Genomic DNA, 18,052 nt, shown 5'->3' on the forward strand with positions numbered 1-18,052 from the left:
TTAAAAGACGCTTACTCCTTGGAAGGAAAGTTATGACCAACCTAGATAGCATATTCAAAAGCAGAGACATTACTTTGCCAACAAAGGTTCATTTAGTCAAGGCTATGTTTTTTCCTGTGGTCATGTATGGATGTGAGAGTTGGACTGTGAAGAAGGCTGAGTGCCAAAGAATTGATGCTTTTGAAGTGTGGTGTTGGAGAAGACTCTTGAGAGTCCCTTGGACTGCAAGGAGATCCAACCAGTCCATTCTGAAGGAGATCAGCCCTGGGATTTCTTTGGAAGGAATGATGCAGAGGCTGAAACTCCAGTAACCACCTCATGCGAAGAGTTGACTCATTGGAAAAGACTCTGATGCTGGGAGGGATTGGGGGCAGGAGGAGAAGGGGACGACAGAGGATGAGATGGCTGGATGGCATCACTGACTCGATGGATGTGAGTCTTAGTGAACTCCGGGAGTTGGTGATGGACAGGGAGGCCTTGTGTGCGGCGATTCATGGGGTCGCAAAGAGTCGGACACGACTGAGTGACTGATCTGATCTGATAGGATGCTATGCAAGTTACTTCTCACTGAGCTGCAGGCAAAGGTAGGGCTCAGTGGCAAGAGATTTGTGATGACTGTTTTCCTGACATACTCACGCATCAGTATGAGTATGAATGCTGCTGCTGCTGCTAAGTCACTTCAGTCGTGTCTGACTCTGTGTGACCCTATAGACGGCAGCCCACCAGGCTGCCCCATTCCTGGGATTCTCCAGGCAAGAACACTGGAGTGGGTTGCCATTTCCTTCTCCAATGCATGAAAGTGAAAAGTGAAAGTGAAGTCGCTCAGTCGTGTCTGACTCTTAGCGATCCCATGGACTACAGCTTACCAGGCTCCTCTACCCATGGGATTTTCCAGGCAAGAGTACTGGAGTGGGGTGCCATTGCCTTCTCCGATGAGTATGAATAGTCCTTTCCATAAACTGATCTGAGAATTGAGAACCTTTTCTTAGGGTAGTTATCAAAATATTCAAAGCACAACAAATACCAATTCCTGAGAACACTTTCTGGGAACTCTTTATATGTGTTCTCCATTATTTCATATTGTTTGTCGGTTCTTGATATCATACCTATGAAAAGCTCATTCTTCTTACCAGTAGAAGATATTTTATCTAGGTAAATGTCACAGACAAGAGAAAGATCACAGACCAGGATTCTCTTGGGAAAGTTTTAACCTAGGAGTTAGACCAGCAACACAAGTTCTCCGTACTTCAATATGATGAAATCTAGGAAAAGAAGCTAGACCCAGATGCTACTGGCAGGATAATTACCTAGAATACCACAAAGGGAGGAGCCAGGCAAGTCAACTCTAGTATATTTCTCTTCCCACTCCTACAAAGTGAATAGTATCTACCTCCCTGCAGGAAGATAAATTTGGACACTTTTTGCAGAGAAATAGCCCAGCATGCTAGAGGGCTGATGACACTAAGAAGAATGAGGAGCATTCCCAACCCAGAAGACCATCAGCAAATCTTTCTGACTGTAACCACCAGGTGTAAAATCCTTCAGCAGATTTAGAGAGAACATGGTAGAAAAAATATTTCAGAAGATGATCACTAGCATTTCCCAGAACTTTGCAAACACATGAAACCTCAAAAGGGCCAGAGAATGTCACACAAAATTAAATACACCAAGACTAGGTGGTGAAATCTTAGACAGCAAGTAAAGAGGAAAATCTTATGCTTCTAGAAAGAAAAGACACATTCCTTACAGGATAATAGAAACCGACTTACAATAAAAACTGCTTGCACTGAAACAACAGAACAAAATACAGAAGGAAAACAAATTTTGAAACTGAAATTCTACACCTAGTCCAATTATCAAGTAAACAAACTCATATTTCAGAGAAAACAGTAATTGAGAATTTGATGGTCATGTTTTCTGATTCTATATGAGTTTAAGTATGTATATGTATTTCAGATATAATATACAGCTGATCCTACATTAGGACTCCTGCCAACTGCCTACTGTGTATGAACGTATTCATTTATTTCTCTGCAACTAAACTGATTCTTCGGAGAAGGCAATGGCACCCCACTCCAGTACTCTTGCCTGGAAAATCCCATGGATGGAGGAGCCTGGTAGGCTGCAGTCCCTGGGGTTGCTAAGAGTCAGGCACGACTGAGTGACTTCACTTTCACTTTTCACTTTCATGCGTTGGAGAAGGAAATGGCAACTCACTCCAGTGTTCTTGCCTGGAGAATCCCAGGGACAGAGGAGCCTAGAGGGCTGCTGTCTATGGGGTCGCACAGAGTCGGACATGACTGAAGTGACTTAGCAGCAGCAGCAAACTGATTCTTTGGGAGCTACATTCAGCTGGCTCATACAGGAATTTTCATGGAGTCCCCTGTGCCTCCCCACTTCCTTGCAAAGAATAATTTGTGTTTTAAATTTTCTTGGCTCATGTCACTGGCCTGAATCTCCTACCTCTAAAGTCCCTTCTTCTACAACCCTGCATGTCTGCCAGCCTTGAGGCACCAGCTCTCTCAATCTGGCTAACTCAAATACCACTTAAATCTTGGTTAGGGCAGATTGAAACTTTTATTTACACACAGGATTATAAGTTCTTTTTGCGGTTTAGGCTACAGTGTGTCAACAATAAATCAGGGAAGTTCCCTAGTGGCCCAGTGACTGGGACTCTGCCCTCCCAATGTAAGGGGCCTGGGTTCGATCCCTGATCAGAGAATTAGATCCCGCATGTGACAAGGATCCTGTATCCCACAACTAGTATCCAAGGACCCAACGCAGCCAAATACATACATACATATGTTTTTTAAAAATACATAATGAATCAGAAGAAATAAAATAATCATCTTAGTTTCTTTAAATTTAAATCTAAGCCTTGCAATTTACTAATCGTGTGGCCCAGGGCAAGTTTTACTGAACACACTTAAACCTGTTTTTATAAAATGAGGAGAGTATCTTTTTTTTAACCCCAGGGTTATTGTGCAGAACAAATGACATAATATATTTAAGGAGCCAAAAACTACTTAGCTGTCAATAAATGTGAATTTTCTTTACTTCTCTCTTAATAGTAGTGCAAATTCTGCCTATAGAGAAATGTGAATTTATTTAACCTTTAAAAATAATTTGAGAAAAAGAAATGAAAATTCATTATTTCAAGTCCATGAACAAAGAAAAGCTAAAAGTGAATATACAAGATGACATTTTAATTTACTCATGTTGCCATCTATGAGTGCCTATTTAAAATCAAATTATCAAATATCTGAGTATGAAATATACATAGAACACTCTCAATATATATTTATACATAGAGTTATATATTTATGTAACTGAAGTGTATAACCAGAAAACTTGTTCATTAATTTACAATGAGAAATATTGCCAACCTGGTTAAGTGGAACATGTTTTTCAATTTTTCCTGGCCAGCACGTTCTCTTCTGGGAGCAAATCTTCTGGGAAAATCAAAGTATCAGAATATTCTCTAATGAGCATGAAATCAGAACAGAAGGCGTTAGTTATATAATTCCGATGTACCCAATATTTCTTCCCTACAAGGGATATCTACACGGCTGCATTATCCAAAAACTGGAGGTGGCCTCTCACCTTCTCCTGAGCATCATATTGTTTTTGTACTATGAGTGGTAGACTTTAGGATTATACTTGTGTATGCTTCTGTTTATTCTTTTGTTTTGCCTTCAGTTGAGGTCCTGAAACTATCCAGTGAAGTACGGACTTTAAATTTTGAAGCAGGAGAAACTTCCAATGAGAAGGCAGCATGCAGTTTTTCCACTTTCTGATGTGGAAATTGGCCCTCACACTTGTACACAATTAGCTTTTCATTATTCTTGAGGGGAGTCTTGAATGTGGAAAAGTAACCCCCAGAAAGGGGTCTAAGATTGGACTTAAGTGTATATATATACAAATATAAAAGTGTATAAAAACATAAATGTGGTTTATTAGCAATGCTGCCTTCATAGAACTGAAGACAGTTTCTCCAAAATCTAGATTCAGTTGATGCTCTACCTGAAAATTGCTAATTTAGTCTTAGAGGCTGTGTTCATAATTTTTGTTCAAGAATTTCTTCCCACAGAAGCAAGTGATTAAATTATATTTCATGTGCAGTTGCAACTTTGCTTTGCTTTACCTTGAAGGCAAGACTGAAAGCAAACTTTATTGAATTTGGGGCAGTGGCATCTGGACTATAATGGAGCTCTTTCACACAAAGTATTAGTTGAGAGGTGTGTGTGTGTGTCAGTTGCTCAGCTGTGTCCTACTTTTTGCAGCCCTATGGACTGTAACCTGCCAAGCTCCTCTCTCCATGGTATTCTCCAGGCAAGAATACTGGAGTGGGGTGCCATTTCCTACTCCAGGGAATATTCCCAACCCAGGGATTGAACCCACATGCCTCTTATGTCTCCTGCATTGGCAGATGGATTCTTCACCTCTAGTGCCACCTGGGAAGCCCATTACTTGAGATGGAGTTGGGCAAACACTGTGACCATTTTGAGTAGCTGGTAAAACCAGACTCCATTAGAGGAAAGGATGTGGGTTTTCCCCTGAGTAGAACAGAATTTTCCCACATAGGCACTGAGTGTGCATGTGTGTGTATGTGTGTGTGCACATGCCACTGGAAGCCTGATGGTTGCAATGCAGGTACCTGGAAGTGTACCTGGGCTTTGGGTTGCAAGAGTAGCTACTTAATGATGGCAGCTATTAACAGTGAGTCTAAACTAATGGACCACAGTCCCACTGAGGTCCACAAAAGTGTTTGATTTGGCCATGGTAGTGTTGGGCTCCAAATCACTGCAGATGGTCACTTCAGCCATGAAATTAAGACACTTGCTCTTTGGAAGAAAAGTTATGACCAACCTAGACAGCTTATTAAAAAGCAGAAACATTACTTTGCTGACAAAGGTCTGTCTAGTCAAAGCTATGGTTTTTCCAGTGGTCATGTATGGATGTGATAGTTGGACCATAAAGAAAGCTGAGCACAGAAGAATTGATGCTTTTCAACTGTGATGCTGGAAAAGATTCTTGAGAGTCCGTTGGACTGCAAGGAGATCAAACCTGTCCATCCTAAAGGAAATCAGTCTTGAATATTCATTGGAAGGACTGATGCTGAAGCTGAAACTCCAATATTTTGGTCACCCAATGCAAAGAACTGACAAATTGGAAAAGACCCTGATGCTGGGCAAGATTGAAGGCAGAAGGAGAAGGGGACAACAGAGGATGAGATGGTTGGATGGCATCACCGACTTGATGGACATGAGTTTGAGTAAGCTCCGGAGTTGGTGATGGACAGGGAAGCTTGGCATGCTGCAGTCCATGGGGTTGCAAAGAATCGGACACAACTGAGTGACTGAACTGAGTGTCATATTAAAATAAAAAGTTAAAAAATTGAGTGCCAGCATTGAAAAATAAAAGTTCACTTAAAAATATGAGTTTCAGACTTTTCTCACAAAATCAGTCCTGGCAAAACTAAGTCTATTTCCATGGGTCAGCAATCAGTTAGCTCTAAAAACAGCAGCTTCTCTTTTTAAACAGAGTATATGCAAGCCAGTTTACCACCACTTGCCCTGATATTATTTCTGCTATTTCCTGATACTGCAGCCAAATGTCATGGCCACTTTTCTTATACCAACAGACTTCGCATATTTTTATTACCAGCCAGACCTTGGTTGACATTGAGCTGGCAACTGCTATGTCACCCAACTCAAATGTCCACCAGTGTCTGGCTGGTAATTCCATGGACAGAAGAGCCTGGTGGCTATAGTTCATGGGGTCACAAAAAGTCAGAAACAACTGAACAACTGAGCACACATGCATGCACATACCATGTAAGCCTTGCAAATGTCCTGGCAGGGTCCCAGCTGTCTTATGGAGAGTTATAAGAATGGTGTTCCCTCCTAGGAGCTGGCAGTTAGAGGCAGAGATAACAAACATGCCTTGGCCAGCAGGATGAGAAGCCTGCAGACAGAGACCAAGCCGCAGCAGAGCTCCTAGCCACAGGCAAGGCAGGACCCTGGAAACTCTCCAAACAGTGTGGCAGATAAGTCAGTTCTAACATCTGGCAACTGGATAGACAGTCATTTCCTTAATTATCTGGACACAAACATAAAAGGTAACCTCAGTTTGTAGTGACAGGCTGATAAAGCTGCAGACATATGTAGACAAGTGGTAAGGGGATCTTCTCACAGTCACCTCACTTTCACTCAGTCTTACCTTCCTGAGAAGATGTGTTGCCAGGCTTTAGCTTTAGATAGAACAGAAATCAAGCAGTTTTCCTTTGGAGCCAGCAAATAAGGAAAAAAAAAAATAGTGACATTCTCACAGAAAACACAGCTTAAAACTTATACTTTCCTCAGTTGTCATGAATGTTTCATCTGTATGAATATTTCGCACTTGTGTATAATAGAATCGTTTAGAAGAGAATTCTCTGTGTTGTGTTTGCCTAGGGGAGGATCTGCTGCCCTACAGTTCAAAACTGAGGATGTTGACAGGAGGTGAACTATCTGGATTGGGTGGAGTGTGGAGTAGAGTCAGTATCTTCTGTTTGGAAGGAACTGCATAAACTCCAGAGGTGAAGCTCCCACTGAGCATCATTATCCAAGGAGATGTGATATTTTAGCTCTGCTGGAAAGTCACTAAAGCATCACTGTGGACTCAAGCTGCATGATGTCATGCAGGCTACAAAGTGTCAGAAAAGAAAAAACAAATGATAGCAAGGCTTCTGTGTGTTGGATTATTTTTAACAAATCCATTCTATTTACGTGAATAGTTTTTAATTCACTTTGTAATTATGAAAAGTGCCTGTACAAAATGTCCATTGATTATAAATTTTGTGTAAACAATATAGGATATCGTAAACGAAAGTGAAGCAAATGCAGAGAAACAAGTGCTTTTATAAATATAAACAAAAACAGGCAACAGTTGAATAACAGGAAATGTCCATGTGCAACTTTAAAGAATAATGCCAAATTACTCCCCACTGTAGTTTATCAATTTACACTCTCATCAGGAGTATGTGAGAGCGCTTGTGTCCATCCATGGTTATTTCTGCCGTTATGTCTCAAGTACCAAGCACAAGGCAGAGCACATAGTTGGATGATAAGTGATGTTTGATGAATGAATGAATGAATGAGGACCATGATTTGTTTACTGTTGGGACAGTCCAGAACACAGGTCCAGCATCAGCTCCAACTAAAGGCAAGTAGGGACAGAGTTAGCATTACACAAGGGTCTGCTCAGAAAAGCAAGGTAGAACATACTATCTCGGAAAAACAGTGGCAAGGAAACAATCAAATCCCAGGTGAGAAAAATGTAACAGAAGATGATTAAGTCATGATAGGTAGGCAGTCTGTCAATAGACAACATGCAGAGATCCAGGCAGCAGTCTACCTCAGCAAATTCTTGCTAGTGGGAATCCTAACTTTGAAAGCAAGACTCTAGTCTCTAGAAGGCAGTATCAGAAAAACCACTGGCTTTTAGGGGAGAAAGATAGTAGCAGATATAAAGAAAGGCAATGGCACCCCACTCCAGTACTCTTGCCTGGAAAATCTCATGGAAGGAGGGGCCTGGTGGGCTGCAGTCCATGGGGTCGCTAGGAGTTGGACACGACTGAGCGAGTTCCCTTTCACTTTTCACTTTCCTGCATTGGAGAAGGAAATGGCAACCCACTCCAGTGTTCTTGCCTGGAGAATCCCAGGGACAGGGGAGCCTGGTGGGCTGCCGTCTATGGGGTCGCACAGAGTCGGACAAAACTGAAGCGACTTAGCAGCAGCAATGATAGGATATTGAGTAGAAACTAGAGAAATCCCAGAGCTAGAAATCAAAGTGGATCAATCAGACCATCTATGCCTTTATGTTCAGCCATAGACCCACAGTGTTGACAGATGTTGGTATATTTCTGGCTGTAGTTCATGATCCACTGTGTCAATCCAAAAATGGATTTCTTTTCTATTCATTTTATCCTGACCACCTTCTCACTGATGGAAGTCATTTATATCTCATTCCTTTCTCCATCTAGTCTTTCCTGCTCTGAAACTCAGTCATTTTCTCCTGGCTACCATCCTTTAAACTGCCATTTCCCAATTTTAGCTTAGGCTTCCCAGGTGGCTCAAGTGGTGAAGAATCTGCCTAACAATGCAGGGGACACAGAAGACATACATTTGATCCTTGGGTCAGAGAAGTTCCCCTGGAGAAGGAAACAGCAACCCACACAAGTAATCTTTCCTGGAGAATTCCATGGACAGAAGAGTCTGGTGGGCCATAATGATTCATAGTGTCTCTAAGAATCAGACACAACTGAGCACCCACTCAATTACATTCAATTTTAGCTCAGTCCACTGATGTGATTATTCCAAGTTAATCTCCTAGTATTGACTATCCCCCTCACACACTTTATTGTTTTTTGGTTATTTCTATATCATTTCCTTCTATTACTGTCTTCAGGAAAGATTATTTTCCAATACAATGGAGGGGAAAGGGGAAACCAAAAAATGATCAGATATTGGGAATACAATAATTACTACATGAGGAAATTCTAAATTTATTTTAAGTTCTAAGAGAAAAAAATACCTACAGTAGTGGCTCAACTGTTATTAACTCCACTAGTGCTAGGACTATGTATTTCAAATATATCAGGAAATCAATACACAGTCATGGCATATTATAATGGTCAGTCAGTCAGTTTAATTCAGTTACTCAGTCGTGTCTGACTCTTTGTGACCCCATGGACTGCAGCATCCCAGGCTTCCCTGTCCATCACCAACTCCCAGAGCTTCCTCAAACACATGTCCATCAAGTCAGTGATGCCACCTAACCATCTCATCCTCTGTTGTCCCCTTCTTCTCCTGCCCTCAATCTTGCCCAGTATTGGGGTCTTTTCCAATGAGACAATTCTTCACATCAGGTGGCCAAAGTATTGAGCTTCAGCTTCAACATTAGTCCTTCCAATGAATATTCAGGACTGGTTTCCTTTAGGATGGACTAGTTAGATCTCTTTGCAGTTCAAGGGACTCTCAAGAGTCTTCTTAAACACAATAGTTCAAAAGCATCAATTCTTCCATGTTCAGCTTTCTTTACGGTCCAACTCTCACATTCATATATGACTACTGCAAAAACCATAGCTTTGATTGGACGGACCTTTGTTGGCAAAGTAAGGTCTCTGCTTTTTAATATGCTATCTAGGTTAGTCATAGCTTTTCTTCCAAGAAGTAAGTGTCTTTTAATTTCATGGCTGCAGTCACTGTCTTCAGTGATTTTGGAGCCCAAGAAAATAAAGTCTGTCTCTGTTTCCATTGTTTCCCCATCTATTTGCCATGAAGTGATGGGACCGGATGCCATGATCTTCGCTTTTTGAATGTTGAACTTTAAGCCAGCTTTTTCACTCTCCTCTTTCACTTTCATCAAGAGGCTCTTCAGTTCTTCTTCACTTTCTGCCATTCGGGTGGTGTCATCTGCATATCTGAAGTTATTGATATTTCTCCCGGCAGTCTTGATTCCAGCTTGTGTTTCATCTAGCCTCACATTTTGCATGATATATTCTGCATATAAGTTAAATAAACAGAGTGACAATATACAGCCTTGATGTACTCCTTTCCCAATTTGGAACCAGTCCATTGTTCCATGTCCAGAGGCAGGTCAGGTGGTCTGGTATTCCCATCTCTTTAAGAATTTTCCACAGTTTGTTCTGATCCACACAGTCAAAGGCTTTAGTGCAGTCAGTAAAGTAGAAGTGGGTGTTTTTCTGGAACTCTCTTGTTTTTTGTATGATCCAAGGGATGTTGGCAATTCGATTTCTGGTTCCTCTGCCTTTTCTAAAACCACCTTGAAGATCTGGAAGTTCTTGGTTCATGTCCTATTGAAGCCTCACTTAGAAAATTTTGAGCATAACTTTGCTAGTGTGTAAGATGAGTGCAACTGTGCGGTAGTTTGAACATTCTTTGGTATTGCCTTTCTTTAGGATTGGAATGAAAACTGACCTTTTCCAGTCTTATGGCCACTGCTGAGTTTTCTAAATTTGCTGGCATACTGAGTGCAGCACTTTCACAGCATCATCTTTTAGGATTTGAAATAGCTCAATGGGAATTCCATCACCTCCACTAGCTTTGTCCGTAGTGATGCTTCCTGAGGCCTACTTGACTCTGCATTCCAGGATGTCTGGCTCTAGGTGAATGATCACACCATCTTGGTTATCTGGGTCATTAAGATCTTTTTTGTATAGTTCTTCTATGTATTCTTGCCGCCTCTTCTTAAGGTGGTGAACAATGCAAATGATAACATTCCACCATTATGATGCTGGAATAATGCAAGTGATAACATTGCCTCCAGTCTTCCATCTTTGTTCTATGCTTCCTATAATAAGAATATTAAATAACATTGTTTTTTTGTGATCCCCTAGTGTCCCCACATACTGAAGATATAGAGTTAAATTTTGTTCGTTAATTGGATCACATTAATTTTTAATTCAGTGGATAAAAAATTCAAAGGATGTACAATGAATAACTATATTTAATAGACACATAAATATCACTTAATGAAGGAAGAAATTTTCCTTATCTCTGAAAGCATTACTGATTTATCTGAGGGTCTTGAACTTTTCAGCTATATTCAGATACAGACTTCACTGGCCTACTGTAAGACTGGACATTCTGAGTTCTTTCATGAGTTTCCCTAAATCAGTAGTGTCTTGAAATATTGACAAATGAAATATTTTCTACCTTCACTCTTTCCTGGCACTCATAGGGTGTATCTGAAATATTGGACAAGCATTTGTGCCAATAATACAATGTAACGTATCTCACACATTAAACACATAGAATGCAGAATTAAATTGAGAATTTCTGATCATCCTTATTCTACAAAATCCAAGCTCACGTCTACTGCCATGCACTAGGCACTGCTTGGGATTCAAGCCTCACAGTTTCACCTTTGTCTGTAGAATCTGTGAGCTGACCATATGGTCAATAAATATCTCTTTAAGAGGCTAAGTTATATTTTTCTTTGTCAGGAGTAGAATATTTTCTAACTGCATAGCCTTGCCTTTGGATATGTTAGAAATTACTTGAAAGAAGGAAAAGAAGAAGTAAAAGGAGAAGGAAGAAGTGAGAAAAAGAGAGAGGATAAGGAGGAGAAAACATTAATCCAATGATATTTTAAAAAGATTCCTTTCTGTTTTTATTTTCTGTACAATCTGTTTTTTAAACTAATTGATATATATATTCTAGTTTAATCTCCTCAAGTTTTTCCAATTACCGTGTATAATTTTAAAGAGTATGCAAAAAAAAAAAAACAAATGGGAAAACTGAATAAACAAGACAACTTTGAGGTTACCACTTACAACCTGAGCCTAGCTGGGCCCTTAAACACTTGGTGTACAGACCTGGAACAGCCATCCTCTTTGGCAAACAGTAGTATGCTGATCTTGGAAGCTGTTTCTGCCTGAGGCACAGGCATTATGAGGCAATAACAATTGGTAAAATTAAATGAGAATGATGAGCCAAGATATAAGTGAGCCAGAAAACCATCCCAGGATAGTTTTAATCTGCTAAAAAATCTGGCAATCATTAATAGTCAATAGCAAGGTATCTTTTGCTTTCAAATCCATCACAGTGAGGAACCAGACAAATAGTTAATAAGTCTTGTCCAAAGAAAATAAATAAGCAATTAAAATCTCCCTCAATTGAAAACTCTCTCATTTGTCCTCCACTACTTATTCATTAATTTACATCCTTACCCGGATTTTAAAATATCACTTTTATTACCACTGGAAAAGGACATGCATTAATAATTTATGCTTTGTACTCCTGTTTCTGAAAAGCAAAATAGCACTGTTTTTGGAGTAGGAAATGGCAACACACTCCAGTATTCTTGCATGGAAAATTCCATGGACAGTGGAGCCTCGAGGGTTAGTCTATGGGCTTACAAAGAGTTGGATATGGTTGAGCACACACAGAGCAGTGTTTTTAACGGAATAGTTGCCAAATGGCCCTTACACATCCACTTGTGTATACACAAGCTCTCATTATGTGTGACAAAAGTAGAATGATACGTAAAAACTAACTCTGGCAAGAATCCTAGTGTGTGGCATATGTCCTTACAGGAAACTTGCCTAGCACAGCACATATGCAACTAGAGACCTTGACTTAAGAAAAGTACTGAGGGTACATATGTTTTGCTATTTCTCCTGAAAAGTGATTCAAAAATATTCATTTTTTTTGAATGAACAAACAACAGAGGCTTGTATCCAGAGAGGTGTGTGTGTGTGTGTTAAGTCATTTCAGTTGTGTCCAACTCTTTGTGACCCTATAGACTGCAGCCCGCCAGGCTCCTCTGTCCATGGGATTCTCCAGGCAAGAATACTGGAGTGGATTGCCATGCCCTTCTCCAGGGGATCTTCCCTACGCAGGGATCGAACCCATGTCTCTTATGTCTCCTGCATTGGCAGACGGGTTCTTTACCACTAGCGCCATCAGAGAGGTATGTCAAAGTAAACTATGCATTAAAAATTTTTGCCAAAAGAATAAATTGCTTTTCTTAGATCAGGCTATGATCTAAATGTTTCCCTCACACATTAAAGAAGGATAAATATTACAAGGTGAAAGGGAATATTTACCATCTATAATGCATGCATACTTCCTAGAAGAGAAAGCTGAGACTTTGGGGGATCTTTCTATAACCTTTTTTAATACTAGTTATATAAACACATATGCTTCAACTAAATTATGGCCAATATTCAAGCTCAGAATGAAATAACCAGTAAGATTTGTAGCAAACATACTCTTTTTTTGCCTTCTAGTCTCAAAATTAATTAAGCTTTCCCTTGACTAGACCTCTCAATTCAATACGTATTTATTGTTTTACTACTGAAAAATGATATACCAAAGACATTATGCTAAAAGGTAACATAGATAATGCAAATATAAAAAATTTACAGATGTCTTTTCTCATAAACTAGCATTTGAAAGTTGAAGTTTCAATAATATTACTCACCAGAATGGCAGACTTTTCTATACTAACATCTCTCATAGGGGAGTGGGAGTGGGGATGAGTGAAAAGCCTTAGATTTAACCATTTAAGTACTACAAATAAGGCATGATTCTCCATAAGCAATACTTCATTTTCAATGGAGACAATGAAACCTGCTTAATCCAGACTATCACTGGAGAGGTTTTTGTTGTTTTTTGTTGTTGTTGTTGTTATTGTTTAAGATGTTATTTAAGAATCTGTAACAATCAGAAACAGAAAAATAGAATTGACTGATTCCTCTAGAAAAGTTGGTATCTTGCCAAGGTTGCTTTTCTTAAAAGGAAATATATTTTCCCTATTTTTCTAAATGTTATTTTAGGAAAAAGGGTTAGCAAAAAAGTCCCCTAAACCTTGGCCTTCACAGCCAGCCTTAAGTTTTCCATTTCTAGTGTTAAAGTTCCTCATTCTAAAAGCAACACATATTGTTGGTTGAATAATACGAGCCTGAGAGGAAATCCTCATATTTTTAAAACTCCTCGATTCTAGAATTATTGCCTCTCCAACGACTCCTTTGTTTTCGATCTGATGTGAAAGCCAAATGCTTTCTGCTCAGAGGCCTCTGTTAATATCCTCGTAATTTCAGGGAGAGGTTCCTTCTTATTCAAATCTCATGAGGTGAGGAAGAAGACAGAATACATGATGATCCAACTCTACTGCAATTCAAAAGTAGAGAGTCAGGTCAAGAAGGAAGACAGCATCCTGCCTTCAGGTACATCTTGCAATGAAGCAAGGGTGTGGAGCACACAGCAGAGTGCCTCACCCACATAAACAAAGCTGACAAGTGTTCTCTCAGCAGCCCAGGAGCCTCTGCAGCCAACATCTGCCACGACACCTGTGTTTATAGCTATAGCAATTGCACCATGTCAGAAGGGATTATTTCACTGTCATAGTTCATGTAAGTCCAGTCTTGTTATGAAAATATATAAGCTTGCACTTTTTTTCCACCTTGATTGAGGTGTAATACTTATCTTGCATAACTGAAAAATGAAGAACACTTGACAAATTTATATGTCATTCTTGGCAGAGGTCATGCTCGTCTTCTCTGTGTAGGTCCAATTTCAATATATTTGCTGTGGAAACAAGCATGAGGCTTGCTTGGATTTTTATTTATGGTGCTTGTATTTTTTTAATTATTACTTTGATATTATTTAGATCTAAAAATCATCAAATACCAAATAATACACACATATAGAAAAACAAACACAAATGAGAATATAACAATGACTATCTTTACATGATGTCTAGATTAATTTTTAAACTGATTTTGATTATAAGTATTATCTGAAATTTCAGTAGTGAACGAACTTCCCTGGTGAGTCCTGTGGCTAAATTTGGAGCTCCAAATGCAGGGAGCCCAAGTTTGATCCCTGGTCAGGGAACTAGATCCTGCAAGCTGAAACTAAGATGGGACATAGCCAAAAAAATAAATAAAGTTTCTGTAAAAAGCATTTATTTACTATTTATAGATTAAGAACAAACATAAATTTTTCTTTTTTATCCAAAAAAATGAATCTCTCATATCAAGTGATTTTTTTCTATTTTAACATAGTTTTTCAAATGTTTACAATAAACATATGTCATAAGAAAAAGGTAATAATTATTTTATCTCTAAAGAGACCTCAGTGATGAAATTGTTTATTTAGTCTGAATGCTGGGAGCATATAAAGGTGTAATTTAAACACCAGCACAATAAAAAGGCTTAAGTACTCTGTTAAAAGTGATGAATCAACAAAAGTAGTATCATATATATCACCGGTATAGATGGAAATTTTGGGCCTAACTGAGTACTTTGGTTTGCTGCTGCTGCTAAGTCGCCCCAGTCGCGTCCGACTCTGTGCGACCCCATAGACGGCAGCCCACCAGGCTCCGCCGTCTCTGGGATTCTCCAGGCAAGAACACTGGAGTGGGTTGCCATTTCCTTCTCCAATGCATGAAAGTGAAAAGTGAAAGTGAAGTCGCTCAGTCATGTCCAACCCTCAGTGACCCCATGGACTGCAGCCTTGCAGGCTCCTCCGTCCATGGGATTCTCCAGACAAGAGTACTGGAGTGGGGTGCCATTGCCTTCTCTGAAGCTTTGGTTTAGACCTAGGCAAATTCATCCCTTCTACTAAAGTGAGCTGCTAAACCAAGTCCTGTCTTTCATCTGACCAAAAAGATAAATAGCTAGAAAGGATCTGAAATGGAGATAGCAAGCCCAATTTATTCACAGTGTCAGTGCTGCTCTATGAACTGTCTGATCACTTATATAATGCTAATTTGAGTTAGAGATTAAGGTAAAGGGTCCAGAAATAACTTAAGAAAATTTGCTAGCCCTACACACCAGAATGTACAAATCACTTCATCTCCTGGACCAAAAAGTTTATTCATTAGTGATATCAATATTTCTATTGCCTTTCTCAGTTCTAATAGTCTAATATGTGTATTGTTTCATTATAAATTAATTTATATACGTGCAGGAATATCCTGTCCTCTAATTTTACTCTGGGAAATGGCAACCCATTCCAGTACTCTTGCCTAGAGAATCCCAGGGACGAGGGGAGCCTGGTGGGCTGCCCTCTATAGGGTCGCACAGAGTCGGACACGACTGAAGCGACTTAGCAGCAGCAGCAGTTATCATATAAAGACTTGATAAAGCAGCTGTGTATATATTAGTTGCTCAGTTATGTCTGACTCTTTGCGACCCCATGGACTTTAGCCCACCAGGCTCCTCTGTCCATGGCATTGTCCAGGCAAGAATACTGGAGTGGGTTGCTGTTCCCTTCTCCAGGGCATCTTTCCAACCCAGGGATCAAACCAAGGTCTCTTGTATTGCAGGAAAATTCTTTACTATATGAGCCATCAGGGAAGCCCTAATAAAGCAGCTAATAAAATGTAATTTCATCTGTGTTTCTTAAAAGGGAAAATTTAATGTCCACTCAAAATACTGCATGATGTTCTTTAACAGGGGAAATCCCAAAGTAGGCAGCATAAAGCTAAGGCAACCCCCTTGCTGCTGCTGCTGCTGCTAAGTGGCTTCAGTCGTGTCCAACTCTGTGTGACCCCATAGATAGCAGCCCACCAGGCTTCCCCGTCCCTGGGATTCTCCAGGCAAGAACACTGGAGTGGGTTGCCATTTCCTTCTCCAGTGCATGAAAGTGAAAAGTGAAAGTGAAAGTGAAGTCACTCAGTCGTGTCCGACTCTAGCAACCCCATGGACTGCAGTCTACTACAAAGCCCTTAATTTTTGTTCTGAAGTGCCAAGTCAGTACTATCATGCTGAAGAAATCTTCAAACTTTTGTGCCTTCCTGACAACATGCAAACATTTTATGGGAATTCCTTTGTGGTCCGGTGGTTAGGAAAACATGCATACATTCTAACAATGTGCACTTTAATAACTGTGGTCACCAGCATGATTTCTCTAGGAGTTTGCCTACTAATCTTACCGCTCACTTAAGCAGTTGTGAAACTGTTGATGTATGTAGTTATTTTTTAAAAGCCCAAAAGAGTAATTATAATATAAAGGTGGGTGGATGCATATAATTTGAGATTTTAGCTCAGAGATCCCTATCTAGAAAGAAACTCCCTGACAATAAAATGTTGTCATAAAGACAAATGGTTGTTACATTTACAGGAGAAACCACAATGCTTGGAGAAGACAGGGTGTAGTCACCCCAAAAACAAGCAGGTGGCACTTTCATTGCAAAGCCCTGGGACAAAACTGATCTTCTCTGTAGCTTTCCTTCCTTTGCTTGTAGCCTTCTGAATTCTGGGCAGACTCACTCACAAAAAATAATGTCTGAAATTTGGAAAACCCCTAGGAATAAAATTAAGAAATTAACAGTTTCTCATTTTCAAAAAGCAAAAACTCTTTTTTAAAGACAAGGGCAGTCATTTTTCAGTGGATTAAGGAATCCTTTCATTCTTTTTATTTATTGAAGGATAATTGCTTTACAGAATTTTGTTGTTTTCTGTCAAACCTCAACATGAATCAGCCATAGGTATACCCATATCCCCTCCCTTTTGAACCTCTCTCCTATCTCCTTTCCCATCCCACCCCTCTAGATTGATACAGAGCCCCTGTCTGAGTTTCCTGAACCATACGGAAAATTCCTGTTGGCTACCTATTTTACAAATGGTAATGTAAGTTTCAACGTTACTCTTTCCACACATCTCACCCTCTCCTCCCCTCCCCCATGTCCATAAGTCTGTTCTCTATGTCTGTTTCTCCATCTTTCTCTTTCTGACTCACTTTACTCTGTACAATAGGTTGTAGGTTCATCAACCTCATCAGAACTGACTCAAATGCATTCTTTTTTATGGCTGAGTAATATTACATTGTGTATATGTACCACAATTTCTTTATCCATTCATCTGTTGATGGACATATAGGTTGCTTCCATGTTCTAGATATTGTAAATAGTGTTGCATATGAACAATGGTATACATGTATCTTTTTCAGTTTTGATTTCCTCAAGGTATATGCCTAGTAGTGGGATTGCTGGGTCATATAGTGGTTTTATTCCTAGTGTTTTAAAGAATCTCCATACCATCTTCCATAGTGGCTGTTTCAATTTACATTCCCACCAACAGTGCAAGAGCATTCCCTTTTCTCCACTCCCTCTCCAGCATTTATTGTTTGTAGACTTTTCGATGATGGCCATTCCGAGAAGTGTAAGATGATATCTCATTGTAGTTTTGATTTGCATTTCTGTAATAATGAGTGATGTTGAGCATCTTTTCATGTGTTTGTTAGCCATTTGTATGTCTTCTTTGGAGAAATGTCTGTTTAAGTCTTTTGTCCAGTTTTTGATTGGGTTGTTTGTTTTTCTGGCATTGGGTTGTATGAGCTGCTTGCATATTTTGGACATTACTCCTTTGTCAGTTGCTTCATCTGCTATTACTTTCTCCCGTTCTGAGGGTTGTCTTTTCACCTTGCTTATAGTTTTCTTTGCTATGTAAAATCTTTTAAGTTTAATCAGGTCCCACTTGTTTACTAAGCAAGATAGAGGATCTTGCTTTGATTTATGTCATCGAGTGCTCTTC

The 18,052-nt window shown here is 39.7% G+C and overlaps 1 non-coding gene across 1 annotated transcript; it reads right to left on the reverse strand.

Moving 5' to 3' along the window:
• Positions 1 to 14,009: 14,009 nt before the first annotated feature.
• On the reverse strand, positions 14,010 to 14,111 carry LOC133250123 (U6 spliceosomal RNA). The gene has a single exon (XR_009737239.1). It is a non-coding gene; the product is annotated as a U6 spliceosomal RNA (small nuclear RNA).
• Positions 14,112 to 18,052: the final 3,941 nt, after the last annotated feature.

Source organism: Bos javanicus, chromosome 6, assembly GCF_032452875.1.
Source record: "Bos javanicus breed banteng chromosome 6, ARS-OSU_banteng_1.0, whole genome shotgun sequence".
Taxonomy (NCBI): domain Eukaryota; kingdom Metazoa; phylum Chordata; class Mammalia; order Artiodactyla; family Bovidae; genus Bos; species Bos javanicus.